The sequence below is a fragment of the Bubalus bubalis genome, chromosome 21, assembly GCF_019923935.1.
Source record: "Bubalus bubalis isolate 160015118507 breed Murrah chromosome 21, NDDB_SH_1, whole genome shotgun sequence".
NCBI classification, from domain to species: Eukaryota; Metazoa; Chordata; class Mammalia; order Artiodactyla; family Bovidae; genus Bubalus; species Bubalus bubalis.
In genome coordinates this window covers 58,659,291-58,676,015 of record NC_059177.1, presented here as the reverse complement: position 1 = coordinate 58,676,015, position 16,725 = coordinate 58,659,291, and the positions used below count along the sequence as shown (strand labels likewise).

Below are 16,725 nucleotides of genomic sequence, written 5' to 3'. Positions count from 1 at the left end.
GACCCTGGCCCCGCCACCCCCGGCATCGGCCCCGCTGGGCGACGGCGACCCTGGGCCCCGCCACCCCCGGCATCGGCCCCGCTGGGCGACGGCGACCCTGGGCCCCGCCACCCCCCACAGCAACGGTGGGTCCCACCCTTTCTTCGAGGGGGCAGGGAGCCCTCTATGCTGCCATGCGGTGCTGCCCGCTGCCTTCCTTTCTGAGGCTGGGAGAGATAAAGCCCTGCCCACCGCCCTCTGGGAGATTTCCACAGCAGAGATAAGACGCCGGCAGGTCCAGGAGGCAGAAGGCCCACAGGGAACACGGCAGTGGGGCTTGGGCTGCCTCCGGAGCACCGTCAAAGTATAAGAGGCAGAGTGGAAACTCCGGCCCACATCATGGATTTCTGCCCGGCCGGGACGGGTGAGGGGTGGCGTGTTGGGGTTCCCGAGGAGACAGCCCCTTGGTCCTCTCACTGGGGCCACCCCGCGCCCTGGGCTTCTGCACGGAGTCAGGAGGCCAGAGGAGGCTCAAGGTCACCCGGTGGACAGCTGGCAGCCGGCGGGGCCTCAGCCAGCTCCCCAGGCTCCAACCGGGCTCCAGACCCAGCACCGCCGGGGTGGGCCGGAGGGGGAGCTGGGCCCCGACCAGAGCCTTCTCAGGGCACAGAGGGACCGTTCTTTGCGGCTCAACAGTCCCCGTTTGCCCTGTGCCAGGCTGCAGCCTCCCTCAAGGCCTGCTGACGAGGAGGAACTGGTGCCAGCACCCACAAATACACGCCGCTTCTGTGGGGAGGCTGTCCCGGGCTCTCTAACTGAGTGGGTGGACTTAAAGGCCCAGAGCGCAGTCACAGGATGGGGCAGAGCCCGGCCGGTGTTCCCTTGAAAACACGGTGGCGGACAAGCACACACAGGACCCCGCTGACCATCACGCCTCCAACACCCGGGTTTGCTCTGGGGCGGGGCGGGGGCGCATGTCGTCCGCATCGTACACTCTCAGAAGGCCGAGCGATTAGACTGCGTGCTTGTGTTTCCTAAGCAAACAGGAAACGCAGAGGAATAAACGCGTAGATAAAGCCCAGGACGAAAAGGGGACAGAAGCCCAGGACTTCAGAGGACGCAGTGAACTCAGGTACTGACCTTCCCTGTGTGAACGAACGCTAAGTCCGCAGGGCCTGCTGGGAGCAGCCGCGTGTGGAAGCCCTTTCATGCACAGCGCACTTCAGAGCGACCTGGCGGGGTGGGGCCTCGTACTGCCACCCCCGCCAGGCACCAGCGAGGGACAGCCCAGGCCAGCGCTGCCCCCAGGCCAGCGCCCCGCCCCCAGGCACCCAGAGCAGCCAGAGGCCCTGGGGCTGTGTCTTCCAGCAGGCCGTGGGCAGAGCCTGCTCTGGGCTGACGTAGGCAGGCTGCTGAGGCGCAGGGAGCCGCCTCCCAGCCCGGCCCCAGCTGGACCACAGCCCCTCGCTGAGCCTCGGTCTCCTCATCTGTTAAATGGGCGAATCCCCCAACCTTGCGGGACAGGAGTAAAGGTCACCCAAGGGGAGGGTCCTGGCCATCGCCAGGGGAAAGGCACTGGGATCTGGAGGGCGGACTGAGGGGCAGCAGTGACCTCCCTGTCTAGAGGGCAGCCCTCATCCCTGCAGAGGATGCAGAGCTCCTCGGGAGCCAGCGGGCAGGCGTGTGTGTGTGTCTGTGTGTCTCTGTGTGTGTTTATGGGAGCCAGTGGGCAGGTGTGTGTGTCTCTGTGTGTCTCTGTGTGTGCGTGGGTCTGTGTATGTGTGTGGTGGGTCTGTGTGTGTGTGTGGGTCTGTGTGTGTGTGGGTCTGTGTGTGTGTGTGTGTGGGTCTGTGTGTGTGTATGTCTGTGTGTGTGTGTGGGTCTGTGTGTGTGTGTGTCTCTGTGTGTGTGGGTCTGTGTGTGTCTGTGTGTGTGTGTGTGGGTCTGTGTGTGTGTGTGTGTGGGTCTGTGTGTGTGTATGTGTGTGTGTATGTGGGTCTGTGTGTGTGTCTGTGTCTCTGTGTGTGTGTGTGTCTCTGTGTATGTGTGTGGGTCCGTGTGTGTGTGTGTCTGTGTGTGTGTGGGTCTGTGTGTGTGTGTCTCTGTGTGTGTTCAGGTGAGCCTGAACAGCGGCCTGAACCCTGGCAGGTCTTTCTGTGGGCTCCCGCCCCCACCTCTGGCTCTGGGTCCCCCCAGATGGAAAGGTCTGGCGGGGGTAGGGGCTGCGGTGGGGGGACGTTTAGTTCTCCAGACCGAGGTTCCGGGAGCGGGAGGTAGAGACACAGCCGGGCCACCCCACCCGCTCTCACCTTGCTCCAGTGCCGGGGCTGGGGACCTCCTGCCTCCTCAGCGCAGCCTCGCTGGCCCCCGGGAGTCTCCTCTGCGGCCCCCAGAGCTGAGCTCCGTCTGCTCTCCACAGGGCCCGTGCAGCAGCCGGTGTGGGTCATAAGTCCTGAGCCCCTGCCTAATCCGCCAGAGCCCGACTCAGCGCCAGTGGACACGTGACGGCCCGCAGACCTGTTCGGCAGGAGCGGGCAGGCAGCGGGGGAGGGCCGTCCTCCCGGCCTGGGGGCTGTCCCTGCCGCGGTGCCGGCACGCAGCCTGCGGTCCTGGCTCCTGCCCGCCAGGAAAGGTATGCATGCAGGTGGAGGGGACGGGCGGAGCAGGGAGGTGAAGGGACTCGTGTCACCAAACTGCTGGGCAGGCTGGGAAATGGGGTGTGCACGCATGTGTGCCTGTGTGTGCACACGTGTGCATGTGTGTGAAATGGAACCCTGATCTCACGCCATTTACCAACACCAATTACAGATCTAACATAAAACATGAATTCATGACTGCAGCGTAGGAAAATTCTTAAAACACACAAATGAAGTGAAATCACTCAAATTAAGACCTCTGAAAGTGAAACGTTCTTTCCAAGACTCCAGGAAGACTGAAAAATGCAAGATATTTACAACATGTATAACTGACGAAGGACTGGAATCTGGAATACCTAAAGAATTCTCAAAATCCACAACAACAACAGAAAAACCAAGAAGACAGCCCAAGGTAGGCAGGAGGCTTCAACAGTCCCATCAACGAGAACCAAACAGCTGATAAACGTACGAATACGGCTCAGCCCCACCATCAACCAGAAGACGCAGAGTAGAGCCATTCCACAGTGGCCAGGCGAGCAAAAGTGGCCAAGACTGACAACAGGGGTTGCGGGTGGGGTCGGGGGGCGACGGGAGGGAAGGACCACGGGGTCGGTCGGCTCTGGGATGACGCTGAACAGCGCGTACCACCTGGCCCGGTTCAAGATAAATGGCAGAGAGGAGGCCGAACACGCACTGGGAGGTGGGCATGTTCAAGAACATGGCTCCAAACTGAAGACACAGACGGAAAATTAAGCGTGGCTGGCGGTGCAGAGGAGTACTACCCAGCAGTGACGAGGCCGAGTGACAGCTCCCCCTGACTCTGAGAATAAGCCAGGCCCCAGCAAACATCTCCCGCCCAAATCCACGTCCGTGCTGCGGGCTGCGTCTCTTTAGTCCCGTCCCCCTCTTTGCGACCCCGTGGACGGTAGCCCACCAGCTCCTCTGTCTGTGGGATTCTCAAAAAGAATACTGGAGCGGGTGGCGAGCCCTCCTCCAGGGGATCTTCTTGACCCAGGGATTGAACCCGGGTCTCTTACATCTCCTGCATTGGCAGGTGGGTTCTTGACCTCTAGCGCCACCTGGGGCGCCGTATGCACAGACAGCTCAGAACAGAAACAAGGCCACGTTGTACAGTGGAGAAGGCAATGGCACCCTACTCCAGTACTCTTGCCTGGAAAATCCCATGGATGGAGGAGCCTGGTAGGCTGCAGTCCGTGGGGTCGCAGAGTCGGACACGACTGAGCGACTTCACTTTCACTTTTCACTTTCATGCATTGCAGAAGGAAATGGCAACCCACTCCAGTGTTCTTGCCTGGAGAACTCCAGGGACGGGTGAGCCTGGTGGGCTGCCGTCTATGGGGGCGCACAGAGTCGGACACGACTGAAGCGACTTAGCAGCAGCAGCAGCATGTTGTACGGAGTTGCTCAGATAGGTAGGAAGACAGTGAGAGCAAGATGGTGTTAGTACAGAAGTCAGGGTGGGGCACTCTCTGAGGGGCCACGGTTGCAGGCAGAGCCCTCAGGAGTGGGGCGGGGGCTTCAGCTGCCCTGCGCCTCTGGGGTGGGGTGCTGCTCCTGGGCCTGTCTTTCCTTCCATCTTTGTGCATGACGGTTTGAGATGGAGATCCTGTGTGGTGTGGGACACGGGGGATAGGCAGGGACCCCCGCTGTGACGGCAGCGCCCCAGGCACGACAGACACCCCGACAAGACAGGCAGCCCGGCCACACAGGGCACCTGAGCTGGACAGGGGCTAATCTGCTATTTCAAACCAGGGCTGAGGATCAGAGACAGCAAGGAACCTGCCCAAGTTTGCACAGCAAGTGGGAAGCCTGCAGGGCCGGGACTGGAGTCTCAGTCTCCCAGAGCCCAAGGGAGGGTGAAGGGGGCTCCTCTCCTCTCCCTTCTGGAAGGGCTCTTCCGCGGCGAAGCCCCTTTAACACTGACCAGGGCAGACACATTCTTCTTAGCCCTTAGCAGCAGCTGAAACGCTCTTCTTGGTTTGATCCCTCATCTGTTGTGGGTCTCCTGACGCTGCAATCAAAGCTCCCAAAGGGCACGGCGTTTGGTGTGTAGGTGCTCCAGAAATATTTGTTGAATGAGAATATCAATTGAGCTGGCGTTTTGATGGGGACTTTAAGGCCTTAGAAATACTCAGCAGCTTTTCAATATCCTCAAAGGAGAAAACGGAAGCCAACCTCGTGACATTGACATACTTTCCAGAATTACTTTCATAGCCGCCTGGGGAGGGGGCCTGCCGTCACTCCCACTCTAAAGTGGAGGAGACTGAGGCTCAGAAGTCTCTGTGCACAGGCTTCCCTCGTGGCTTGGACGGTAAAGAATCTGCCCGCAACATGGGAGACCCAGGTTCAGTCCCTGGGTCGGGAAGATCCCCTGGAGAAGGGCATGGCAACCCGCTGCTAGTCCTTAGGCCCCTGATGTTGTTCACTTGCTCAGTCGTGTCCGACTCCCACGGACCGCAGCACGCCAGGCCTCCCTGTCCTTCACCAACTCCCGGAGTTTGCTCAGGCTCATGTCCATCATGTTGGTGATGCCATCCAACCATCGCATCCTCTGTCATCCCCCTTCTCCTGCCTTCAGTCTTTCCCAGCATCAGGGTCTTTTCCAATAAGTCAGCTCTTCACATCAGGTGGCCAAAGTCCTGGAGCTTCAGCTTTAGCATCTGTCCTTCCAGTGAATATTCAGGACTGATTTCCTTTAGGATTGACTTTACTGGTGGTTCAGATGGTAAAGAATCTGCCTGCAGTGTGGGAGACCTTGGTTCAACCCCTGGGTCAGGAAGATCCCCTGGAGAAGGGAATGGCTACCCACTCTAGTATTCTTGCCTGGAGAATCCCATGGACAGAGGAGCCTGGTGGGCTACAGCCCATGCGGTCGTAAAGAGTTGGACACGACTGAGCGACTAACACTTTCACTTCCACTTAGGCCCCTTGACCAAGTCCAAGACCCGATCCTAGTCCCGAATCTGGAGAAGCAGAATAATGAAGCATCGCCATAACACCCCGGGGCGACTGTCTTTATTAGAACAGCCTGGTGCTGAGCGCTTTTCCAAATCTACATTACCATCCTGATAGCTTTCACTAAGTCCTTAGATAATTTTCTTTTTTTAAAGTCACTGGCTCTGGGAGTCCTGGAGCTAAAATGGCCCTCCAGGGCATCTCAGCCGAGACACAGGACTCTTCTGGACCACCTCAGCGTGCAGACCTCCAGCCAGAACTCACTGCTTTTTTTCTTGTTTGGCTCCAACTCAGCTGAGCACAACAAAGACTCGCATTAGCCTCTGGCACTGGGGACCAGCAGGTGCCCGGGCCACTGTCCCGCCCTCGGGGGATTCAGTCTGGGGAGGAGGAGACTGTCGTCCAGCAGGATTGCAGTGGCCCAGGCCCCAACTCGTAGCCGGAATGACAGGGTCCCACTGAGATCCTCTCTGTCTCGGTCTGCAGAGCCCAAGGGGTTTCTCAGGGTCAGGCCCCCTCTGAGCGCCTCCCCCAGGCCGTCTGAGTGTGCAACTGCCCAGCTGTCCGGGCGCAAGGGCCTGAGTCACAGAAGGGACTCCAGCCTGCAGTGGGCAAGAGGGGGCAGCATCTCCCATGGGTGCTGCTGGCCGTGGGGCTGACACCCTTGTTCTGATCTTACGATTCTAGAGCCTTCAGGCACGTTAGCAGACAGGTCTGCGGCTTCCCAGATGAAATGGGAACGAGCGAGACCCCGTGACGAGGCTGGAAAGACGTTTGCTGGATTTGAGCCGCGACTGTGCTGGGTCAGAAGGCCACACGCACCCAGCTCTGAAAAGCCACCGAGAACTTGGCTGCCCAAACCCTGCCTTTCTAAGCCGGCGCTTGCGTGGCACTCCACTGCGGAGTCCAGGCGGCAGGGGTGGGGTGGGGCGGTGGGTGTCCTGAGGTCAGGCCCATATCTGGCCCTGCACACTGACCCCTCCCCAGTTCAGGGACGATGGGACCCCAGGGGAGGAGGACATAGATTCTGCCTGAGGTGACATGGATGCATGGAGGCCAGCAAAGGTTTTTCGGTGGCATCAGTGGGGTCGGCCCAGCAGGCACCAAAATGGGTGGGCCGAAGGCTGCCTCCAGTGGGCAGGCCGTGGGCACTGGAAGATGCTGCCCCTAGATGTGAGTCTGAGTTACACTTTATGGTGGCCATGAACACCGGGTCTGAGCAACGGTAGGAGGTGGGAGCCCCGGCCTCTACAGGGACCTGACCATATGCTGTTTCTTTCGTGTCAGAAACATCTCCTGACAGGGGCAAGCAAGCCCAGTCCCAACCCTCTGTTTATGGTGGACAAGGTGGGGGTGGGGGGGGGTGTGGGGTGATGAGACATCTGGTCAACCTCCCCTGACCAGTAAGTGTTCCGCTGCAGCCTGCACACCCCCGTGACAGGAGCTCCCTGCAAGAACAAAGGATGGCCGTGCTCTTCCGGGGGCACTTAGGAACTCAGCACCCCGAGTCAGAACATGGGTCGAAGGACAGCTGAGGACTCGGGGGTCCCAGAGCTGCCTTGGCCTGGGCACCCCGTCTGCACAATGGGGCAGGGGCCTGACTCAGATCATGGGTGTCATTGTGGGGCCGGCAGGAGTTGGGTGGACAGAGAAGTGGCTGGAAGGGCAGGCACCACAGGGAAGGGTGGCGACTCCAGTCACGAGACTCAAGATGACTTAATGCTTGTGAATCGTGCAGAGCCAGAGTCCCTGTCCTCGTCCCTCCACTGCGGGGACCTCCGGGGGGGGGGAACGCAGAGTCCTCTGAGCCTCCCCCAGGCTGCAGCTCCCCGAGGATGGCCGGACTGCTGGAGAGCTGGCTGCCCGGGGGTGCTGTGTGACCTTGGGCACGTTCCTGCCCCTCTCTGGCCTCAGTTTCCCCAGCTCTAAGGGGAGGCGGACCCTCACGAGCTCCCTGCAGCACTGATGCTCAGGGGCTGGGCCGTGGCGACGTGGCACCCTGGACACCTCCCAGCCTGTCCTTTCTGGCCTCCGGGGGGTCCCAGGGCTGCTTCTCTTCCCTCGTTTCAAACCCCACTGCACACCGGCTCTCTGGTCACTCACGGCTGCAGAGGCTTGGCTGCCGGGCCAGCCCAAGTGATGAGCCAGGCCTAAAGCTGGGGGCAGCAGAGGGTGACCAGAGGTCATCTTGGTCGAGAGCCCGGCTCCCAGGGTTTGCACCCTGTCCGCTGGGGACTGACAGCAGAGCCAGAGCAGGGGCTCCCCGAAGTGCGAAGCAAGGGCCCCACCCCCACCCAACGGCGGCGCATGCTCAGAGCGGAGCACACAAAGCTGACCAGGCAAGCAGACCGCTCGCCCAGGGGCTGAAGCTCCCGGACAGGCCCGGGGGAGGGGACACCCACTGCCATCTTTCCACTCCGTTGGCTCCGGGAACAGATCTGCTATGACAGTGGAGAGCTTAGCAATTTAAAGTGACAACTGCCTGGCAGACACTTGGCGGGGGGTGTTTCCCCGTGACTGTGGGGACAAGGGGACAGCCTGATCACATCTCTGCCAACCAGCCCTGCCTCCTCACAGGGCCAGCTAGCTGGGCAGGGGAGGGGTTTACCCGCAATCAGAGCCCCTTAATCCACGAGGGCTCCCCCCTAGGCTGGCAGGTGAGACAGTGTCCTGATACCCACAACAGCGCATGGTCACTTCCCAGACACCCTGCTCTCTCCTGCCCTATCTGGGCTGTGGCTGTTCCAGCCCCTAGCAGTCCTTTAATCCGACTCCTTGCCTGCTGGGTGGTCTGACCCGAAGGACCCCCAAGGCTAGGGACCAGTGTCTGGCCCACGTGGTCAGGGGAGGGACTGCCCAAGGTCACAAGAGGGTCAGGGGCAGGGCTGAATGAGGGGCCAGCGCCTCCAGCCCAGCCCTGGAGCGTCCATCTGGTTCCCAACGAATTCCTGAGATACCTCAACCTCCCCGCCCGCAGGCTCCGGACCCTGGATCCGCGGCCGGGTTTCTCCGCGGAGAGGCGGCGCAGAGAGGAGGAGGGTGGGGGGGTGGGGAAGGGAGGCCGTGGAGGGGGGCCACTTCTCCCCCCTACCCCGCGACCCTGCGGGCCTGGGGTCACGTTTCCCAGCCCAGGCGAGACCCCCAGCGGTGCAGACGCGGGAACTAACGCCCTGAGCCCCCTCCCCCAGATCGCGCCTTCTGCGGGGGTTTCAGAGGAGCGATCCGCAGAGCCGGGAGGCTACGCCGCCTGCGGCCCCCCGGGAGCGACACCGCAGAACCCGGTTCCGAAAGCCCGGCGCCCCCACCTCATCCCTGCCAGGCCGGCGGCCAGCCCGGGCCCGCTGCGGCCCCACGCTTGCGGCCTCGGTCCTCCCCCCGGGCCCGGCTCCGCACTGCCGCCCCCCGCCCCCCGCCCCCGTCCGGCTCCCGGGCGCCGCTCGCGCGTTGCTGCAGACTCGGCCCCCGCGGACCCCCAGCCCCCGGCCCCCGGCCCCGCCCGCCGCCGCGCGCGCCCCCTCCGCCGGCCCGCCTCCTACCTCGCGGGGCCGCCCGCAGCCTCTGAGCGCGCGCCGCCGCGCCGTCCCTGCTGTCCCCGCAGTCCCCGCGGCCGCAGGAGCGCGGGCGGGAGCGCGGAGCCCCAGCCCGAGCGCCGCCGGCCGGCCGGCCTCCGCGCCGTGACCTTGGCGTGCGCGGCCTCAGTTTCCCCGGCAGCTGTTGGGGGGCGGGGGCCGGGTGCCGCCCCGGCCGCCGACGTCACCCGAGCCCGGCCAGTCGAGGCCGCTCGAGTCGGCGGGGCCGGGCGGGGAGCGGGTCTCGCACAGCCCAGGCGCGGCGGGGCGGGGGCGCTGGGTGGCCCCCGCCTTTCACTCCGACTCGCCGAGACCCCCCAGATAAGCACCCCGGAGCCGCAGCCGCAGGCCCCTCCCACGGAGGGCCGCCGTCCCCGCCGGCCATGCCCAACCCCCTCCCCGCAGCCGCCCAGTTCTCGGATGAGAAGACCGAGGCCCAGAGGGTCAGCCACGGGCGCAGGGTCGCGCAGCGTGCGGGGGGCGGGGGTGGGGGGGTGCTCTGTAACCGGCCGGCCGGTTTGGGGACGAGGGTCCGGGCCTGCCGGCGGCGCCCCCTACCCCACAGCAAACATGGCCTGGGCACCCACGACTGCTGGGGGCGGGCCTCGGGGGGCGGCCCGGCCTCGGAGACGGACAGGCCGTGGGGACGGAGTGGCGCAGGCGGCCTGCAAGGGGCAGGGGGGCGCTCCAGGAGGGCTGTAGGGCAGTTCTGAGCGCCCTGACCCCAGGTTCAGGAGGGCTTCCTTTGGTGGGCAGCGGGCAGCCCCCGACCACGTGGGAGCCCGGGCGTCCGGGCGCGCGCCCTGGTGGCCGGAATCGGCGAGGCAGGAGGCCGGGCCGGGCTTCTGTGGTCCAGAGGGCAGGAGGCCCGTGAGTGGTTGAGTCAGGAGACAGGCGCCGCGACCGCCCTGCCACCCTGGGCTGTGTGACCTTGGGCAAGGCACCTCCCTCTCTGGGCTTCTGGGGCAAGGTGGGGGAAGCCTGACTGTGCCCCCTGACAGCTCGTGGCTCTGGATACGGGGGCCAGGTGGGGAGTAGGCCGTGGATGCTGGAAGGAACAGGCAGATCAGAGGTGAGAGGTGGACACTTTGTTCATTTACTTAAGCTGGAAACTATGATCCGGGTTTCACAGCCAAGGGCGGCGCAGAGAAGGTAAGTGTACTGGCCACACACACAGCCCGCCAAGTGCAGGGCCTCAGCTAAGTGGGGTGCGGGACCACCTCAGTCTCTTGTCTCGCGCACAGATAAGCACCTGAGCTCTTCCAGGAATACACAAGGCCCTGGTGATGGCAGAGATGGGCCAGGAATGGCCCAGCTCCTGGGGGGTCCTCCTCACCCCTGATGGTCTCCCTGGGGGATGGGCTTCAGGGCATCACATGAGCCCCCACCCCAAACCCCATGTCATCGTTGAAAGTTTTGTTTTTAAAAGCTATTTGTATACTTTCAAAAACTTTTTTTTAAAAAAAGAGATCTTGAAGAAAAGATTCTTGTCATTTTAATCATTAAAAATGCTTTCACAGAGAAGCTATCTCCTTTTGTTGTCAATGCCAGGAATGAGTTACCTGGCTGGCGGGGACTCAGGGGAGGGGCCTGGGAAGAACTAGGGTCTTAGAATCTGTTCAGCGACCACCTTTCTAAGCCTCGTTTGAATGCATCTGCAAAACAGACCCGATGATAAAACCCCTCAGCCTGCCCGCCTTCCGAGGCTGGTCTGAGGATCAACTGTGATAATGTGTCAGAGATTGTGTAAGATGTGCTGTGTAAATATTTGTATTCCCAGGAGCCACGGCAGAAAATCCGGATCAATCTAACTATATAAAAACGAGAACTTCTACATGGAATAACTCATACCGCAAAGCAAAAAAAGACAAAGGGTTCACTTAAAAGGATATCTGCAGAACAGATGACAGAAGTTCATTGAGGAGAATGAAATGAAAGTTAATTTCCCTAATACATAAAGAGCTCTTTCAAAGAGATGGGAAAAAGATGACTAACCAATTAGAAAAAAGAGGGCAGAGGATACAAACAAGCGGTTCATGGAAAGACATTCAATTTCACTTGTAATTAAATGCACATTAAAAAAATACAAACTGAAATACAACATGTTTGTCATTGTGTGTTTCTACCAGGCTGGCAAAAAAAGGAAAAAGAACAAGTTTGATGATGCTTTTGCTGTGGCAGGTGGGAGGAGATGAGTGCACCCCGGCACTGGCGGCTGAGGTGCAAGATGGCACAAGGTTTTTTGCAGGGTGGCCTGGAAAGGCATCCAGCAGGCTGGCATAAAGACACAAGGGCAGTTGCACACAGCACGCTGTTGGAGTGAGCAAACAGAGAGGAGAAACATCGCTGGTGTCCAGCCCTGGCGGAGAGGGAGCCGGCATGACAGCACCCACAGGCTGACTTCCCAGGAAGAGCTCCAGGACGCATTTCTGCTGAGAAGTGCAAGGGACAGAAGGCTGCATGTTGCAGTCCCTCTTGTGTGCACTGTGAAAGGTTAGACATGTATGTGTACTGACATTTCCTACTTCTCCTTCCTGAAAGGATACCCACACACCCAAACAACCTGTTATTGATGGCAGCCTTTTGGGAGGATGTGTGGAATGGGAGAGGGAGGAGCTTTTCCTTTTCATTTTATATCTTTCTCCTGAGGGCTTCCCTGGTGGCTCACTGGTAAAAAATCTGCCTGCCAAGGCAGGAGATGCAGGTTCGATCCCTGGGTCAGGAAGACCCTCTGGAGAAGGAAATGGCAACCCACTCTAGTATTCATGCCTGGAAAATCCCATGGACAGATGAGGCTGCCGGGCTACAGCTGATGGGGTCGCAAAGAGTTGGACACGACTGAGAAACTAAACGATAGCAACAACTGAGAGTTAGTTGATTTTTAAAAAGTCACCAGGGATTATCTGCACATAGGCGCAGGCTCATGGGCTAATTAAATCTTCTTCTTTACATGCCTTTAAAAAATTAAGCAACTGCCTTTAAAGTGAATACAAATCATTGGAATCTTATTACCTACAAGTGCACCAATGAAAGACCCTGATGCTGGGAAAGATTGAAGGTAGGAGGGAAAGGGGACGACAGAGGATGACATGGTTGGATGGCCTCACCGATGCGATGGCTGTGAGTCTGAGCAAGCTCCAGGAGTTGGTGATGGACAGGGAGGCCTGGCCTGCTGCAGTCCATGGGGTCGCAAAGAGTCGGACACGACTGAGCAACCGAACTGAACTGACTGCACCAGTGAAGGGTTGCTCGACAGACGACTGTCGCGATACATCCGGGCGGCAGAAACCTGCGCATCAGTCAAAGCAGACACCCTTCTGTACGTGACTGACAAGGAACAGTCTCCAAGTGTCAGACTTTTCTGTAAGTGGAAAAAGCAAGGAGCACTACAGGGTGTGGGGCGTGGCTGTTTCTCATAAGAAAGGGGTACAGAGTGCATGCTGCCGTGTGGACATGTTATCTCTGGCCAAGATGCTCCAGACACTGGTACACCGGTGTCCTGGGAAAGAGCAGGGACATTGGGGGCTGAGCGGGAAAGAAACTGGCTTTTCACCGAAATGTTCCTTTTAAATATCTTTTGTGCTCTCTGCACGTGTGTGCTGTGTTAGTGACTTTAGTCGTGTCCGACTCGGTGCAATCCCATAGACGGCAGCCCACCAGGCTCCCCGTCCCTGGGATTCTCCAGGCAAGAACACTGGAGTGGGCTGCCATTTCCTTCTGCATGGACTACGTGCAACTAAAAAAGAATGTTCTAAGAAGAATCATTTCTGAGACTGCACAGGGAGTCGAGAGGCTTGCTCTGACCCGGGCTGGGGCTGACTCCCTGGGGACGATCGTCATCCTCTGAGCCTTGAGGGCCCCTTCATGGAGCAGACAGGAAGCCCAGGGCAAGGCAAGTGCCCAGGCTCCTTGCAGCTCTGATGTCACGTCAGCCCGAGAACCTTCTGGCTGGAAGAGCCAGCCTGACGTGGAATGCTGCTGGGAGGTGGGGCCCCTGGCCGTGGGCTGTGGGAACGGGGGCCAGGGGTCCGCTGCCTCGGCCCGCAGCCCCTCCAGGTTGGCCGCCGTGCCCTTCCCTGCTCCTTCTCTCACCCGCAGTGCCCTGCCGGAAACTCCGGGTTCACATTTCCTCTCCAGATCAGCCCTGGCGACAGGCCCATGGGTCGGGGTTGGAGATCTGTTCCTAGGGGCACGGACAGAGGACCAGGCACCCGGCCCGTGTGTAGGGTGGAGATGGCGGGGGGTGGGGGGAGGTTGGTGGAGCAATGCTTCCTGCGGGGAGACTGAGCCACTCACCCAGTAATCTGTGACCCTGTCACCCACCGAACCATGATGACGCTCTTCGGCTGGACAGTCATGGTTCTGCACTTTCTGGCCTCTATTCATCCTTCTAGCCCTCCCCAAGCCAAATTGGCCAAAATCCCTAATGAATGCTTTTTGCCTGTTAGCTGAAGCCCGAACCCAGCCTTTAGATCCAGCTGCAAAAATGTCACCTCCTCTAAACATCTTGGCTCACACACAGAGCAATTCAAGAACCGCTGGCTATTAACAATACAAATAACCACTGCCACGCTGTCTTCTAAGCATCAGTTAGTGAGTCTGTTTGCTGCCCACAGTTCCCGACGGTGTGGATGGGGGTGGAATCCTCTCTGTGTTGCCAGCATTGACTGGCACAGGGCCTGCGACAGAGCTGTGCCCAGTCAGTGGCTAAGCGCTGGGGACAGTGAGGCGGATTCGGTGGGGGATGGCTGGAGCTGGGAGGGGCCTTTGATGCTGCTCTGCTGGGCAGAGGGCGTGCCCCGGAGGACGGGGACCCAGGCGCGGGGCCAGGTGGCGGGCACAGCCTCACACACGGTGCCCTCACTGAGTCAGGCGGGCTCTGAGCTGGACCCTCTGCCCACTGTGTCTACTGCTTGTGCTTCTGAGAGGCGTGATGCTCTGTCCATCTTACAAGGGAGGCTGGGGGCTGAATGACTTCCGAAGTGGCTCTTACTTGCTCCTCGCGGCCTCTGTGTGGGCTTGTAGGCCCTCCCAGATGCACGGCTTTGGACACATCACTTTCTTTCTACGGGCCTCTACTTTCCTGTCTGAGAAATGGCTCTATATTAAGGGCTTCTCAAACTTCAGAACCAGTGGAGGGACTTCCCTGGTGGTCCAGTGGCTAAGAGTCCACACGCTACAGCTAGAGATTCCACGTGCAGCAGTGCAGATGGAGGGTCCCTGTCCTGCAACCAAGACCTGGCATGACCAAATAGGTAAATATCTTTCAAAAAAAAAAAAAAAAACAGAACGGGCGGACACCTAAGAAGGCAGTTTGCAAGGTTCATCAGAGCACACTTGGAGGAACACCGCACCCAGAGCTGCTGCTGCTGCTAAGTTGCTTCAGTCGTGTCCGACTCTGTGTGACCCCATAGATGGCAGCCCAGCAGGCTCCCCCATCCCTGGGATTCTCCAGGCTAGAACACTGGAGTGGGTTGCCATTTCCTTCTCCAATGCATGAAAGTGAGAAGTGAAAGTGAAGTCGCTCAGTCATGTCTGACTCTTAGCGACCCCATGGACTGCAGCCAGAGCTCCATGATGACAATTCAGCGTGTAAATTCACCACAGGGGCCCTTTGGCTACGAGTCCAAAAACACAGCAGGAAAAGCAGCCGCGGAACCCAGGCAGCAGAGCTCAGCGTTCAGAGTCGCCCCAGTGGTCTGCATACACTTTTGTTAAATGGGGGAAGGTCTTCACCTTCACGAAGGTAACATTTAGGGGGCTTCCCTGACAGTGGTTGAGAATCTGCCTTCCAAAGCAGGGGACACGGGTTCGATCCCTGGCTGGGGAACTAAGACCCTGCATGCCACGGAGTGACTCAGAATGTCTGTGCGCCCTGATGAGAGACCCTCATGGCGGTACAACGGTCCTGCATGCTGCAATTAAGACCCGATGCAGCCAAATGCATTTTTACAAATAACATTTAAAACAGTATCGTATTATGGCCAAAGGGTTTTTAAAAAATTTTTCTCCCCACCGCTACTCTCTATGGTCAAAGGGTTTTTGACAAGGCAATTCATAGGACAGAACAGTTTCTGCAATAGACAGCACGGAGACAGCTGGTTATCCACCCGGAAAAAGTGCCGCATTTGGTCCCTCGCTTCCCATTATACACAAACATTACCTCAAAATGATCAAAGATCTGAATGTGAGCGTTACAGTTATAAAACTCCTAGAAGAAAACATGGGCGGAAATCTTTCTGACCTCGAATTAGGCAATGATTCTCAGATATGACCTCAAAGATGTAAGATGTAAAACAAAACCATGATCATTTGGACTTTTCCAAGATTTTTGCACTTCACTTCAAAAGGCATGACCAATATAAAACAGATAACCAATAAGGACCTACTATAAAGCACAGGAAACGATACTCAATATCTTGTAATAATCTACAATGCAAAAGAATCTTAAGAAGTATATATGTATATATATGAATCACTTTGCTGTACATCTGAAACTAACACAACAAAAGACAAGCCACAGACTGGAGGAAAATATCTGCAAATCATTAAAACCAGACAGAGACTTGTATTTAGAGTATAAAAGCATATGGTAATGTCCCCAGCAGCATACTCACAATACTCGAAAGGTGGAAGCAACCCAAATGTTCCTCAGCTGTGGTCAGCAGATAAACTACATGCGGTCTGTCTCTACAAGAGCATGGCTAAGAAGGGGTGATGTCCTGACCCCTGCTACAGCAAGGCTGAAACCTGGACAGGCTCAGCGGAAGAAGCCGGTGACAAAGGCCATTTACTGTGTGACGCCATCATATGAAACGCTCAGAAAGGCTAATTTATAGACAGAAGGGTTAGTGATTTTGGGGGACCGGAGCGGGACAAGACAGTGATGGAAAAAAGACACGAGGTTTCTTTTCAAGACAATTTGAAATTATTTAAAATGAAATTGTGCCGACAGTTACAGAGCTCTGTAAATACACTAATAATCATTACATTGTACACTTCACACGAGTGAATTTTATGGTGCATAAATTAAACCCTGGTAAAGCTTCAAAAGAGATGCAAGATCGGAGATTGGAAAAAAAGACTTGCCATCACTTGGATGACTGGTGAAACATGACTGTGAATTGTATTTTTACAAATCTTTTTGGCGGCACTGCGTGCAGTATGTGGGATCTTAGCGACCCGACCAGGGATGGAACACAGCCCCCTGCAGTGCAGTCCTACCCACTGAACCACCAGGGAAGTCCCTTTAAAGTGTATTTTAGATCCGAGAACCTTGTCTCATGAATTTGGCTACTGGATCACAGTTACATAAGAGAACGTCCTTGCTCTTAGGAAACGCAAGCTGAAGCCTTATTCAGGAGTAAAGGTCATTGGGCTGCAAGTCTGTGATGACCTCTCAAATAGTTCTGAGAGAAAAAAGTCTTTGCGAAAGAGTGAAATTTGGTGAAATGTTACTTATGATGAAGTTGGGTGAAAGGTGCATGGAAGATTTTTTTTTTTTTCAATTCTTCCAAGTGTCTTCAGGACTGAAATTGTTTCAAAATAACTCAATGAATCTACAC

General features: G+C 57.8%; 1 protein-coding gene across 5 annotated transcripts in view; it reads right to left on the bottom strand.

Moving 5' to 3' along the window:
* IQSEC1 (IQ motif and Sec7 domain ArfGEF 1) overlaps positions 1-16,725 on the bottom strand; it is a 143,856-nt gene that overhangs the window by 65,076 nt on the left and 62,055 nt on the right. The window contains exon 1 of one of the 5 annotated variants that reach the window (XM_044934119.2): positions 9,128-9,146. The exons of 3 other annotated variants lie outside the window; for them this stretch is intronic. The gene's annotated coding sequence lies outside the window, so the exon portion shown is untranslated. Of the gene's footprint in view, positions 1-2,288; positions 2,421-9,127; positions 9,147-16,725 lie in introns of those variants that run through there. One more of the 5 variants, XM_025272452.3, reaches the window with a different exon arrangement.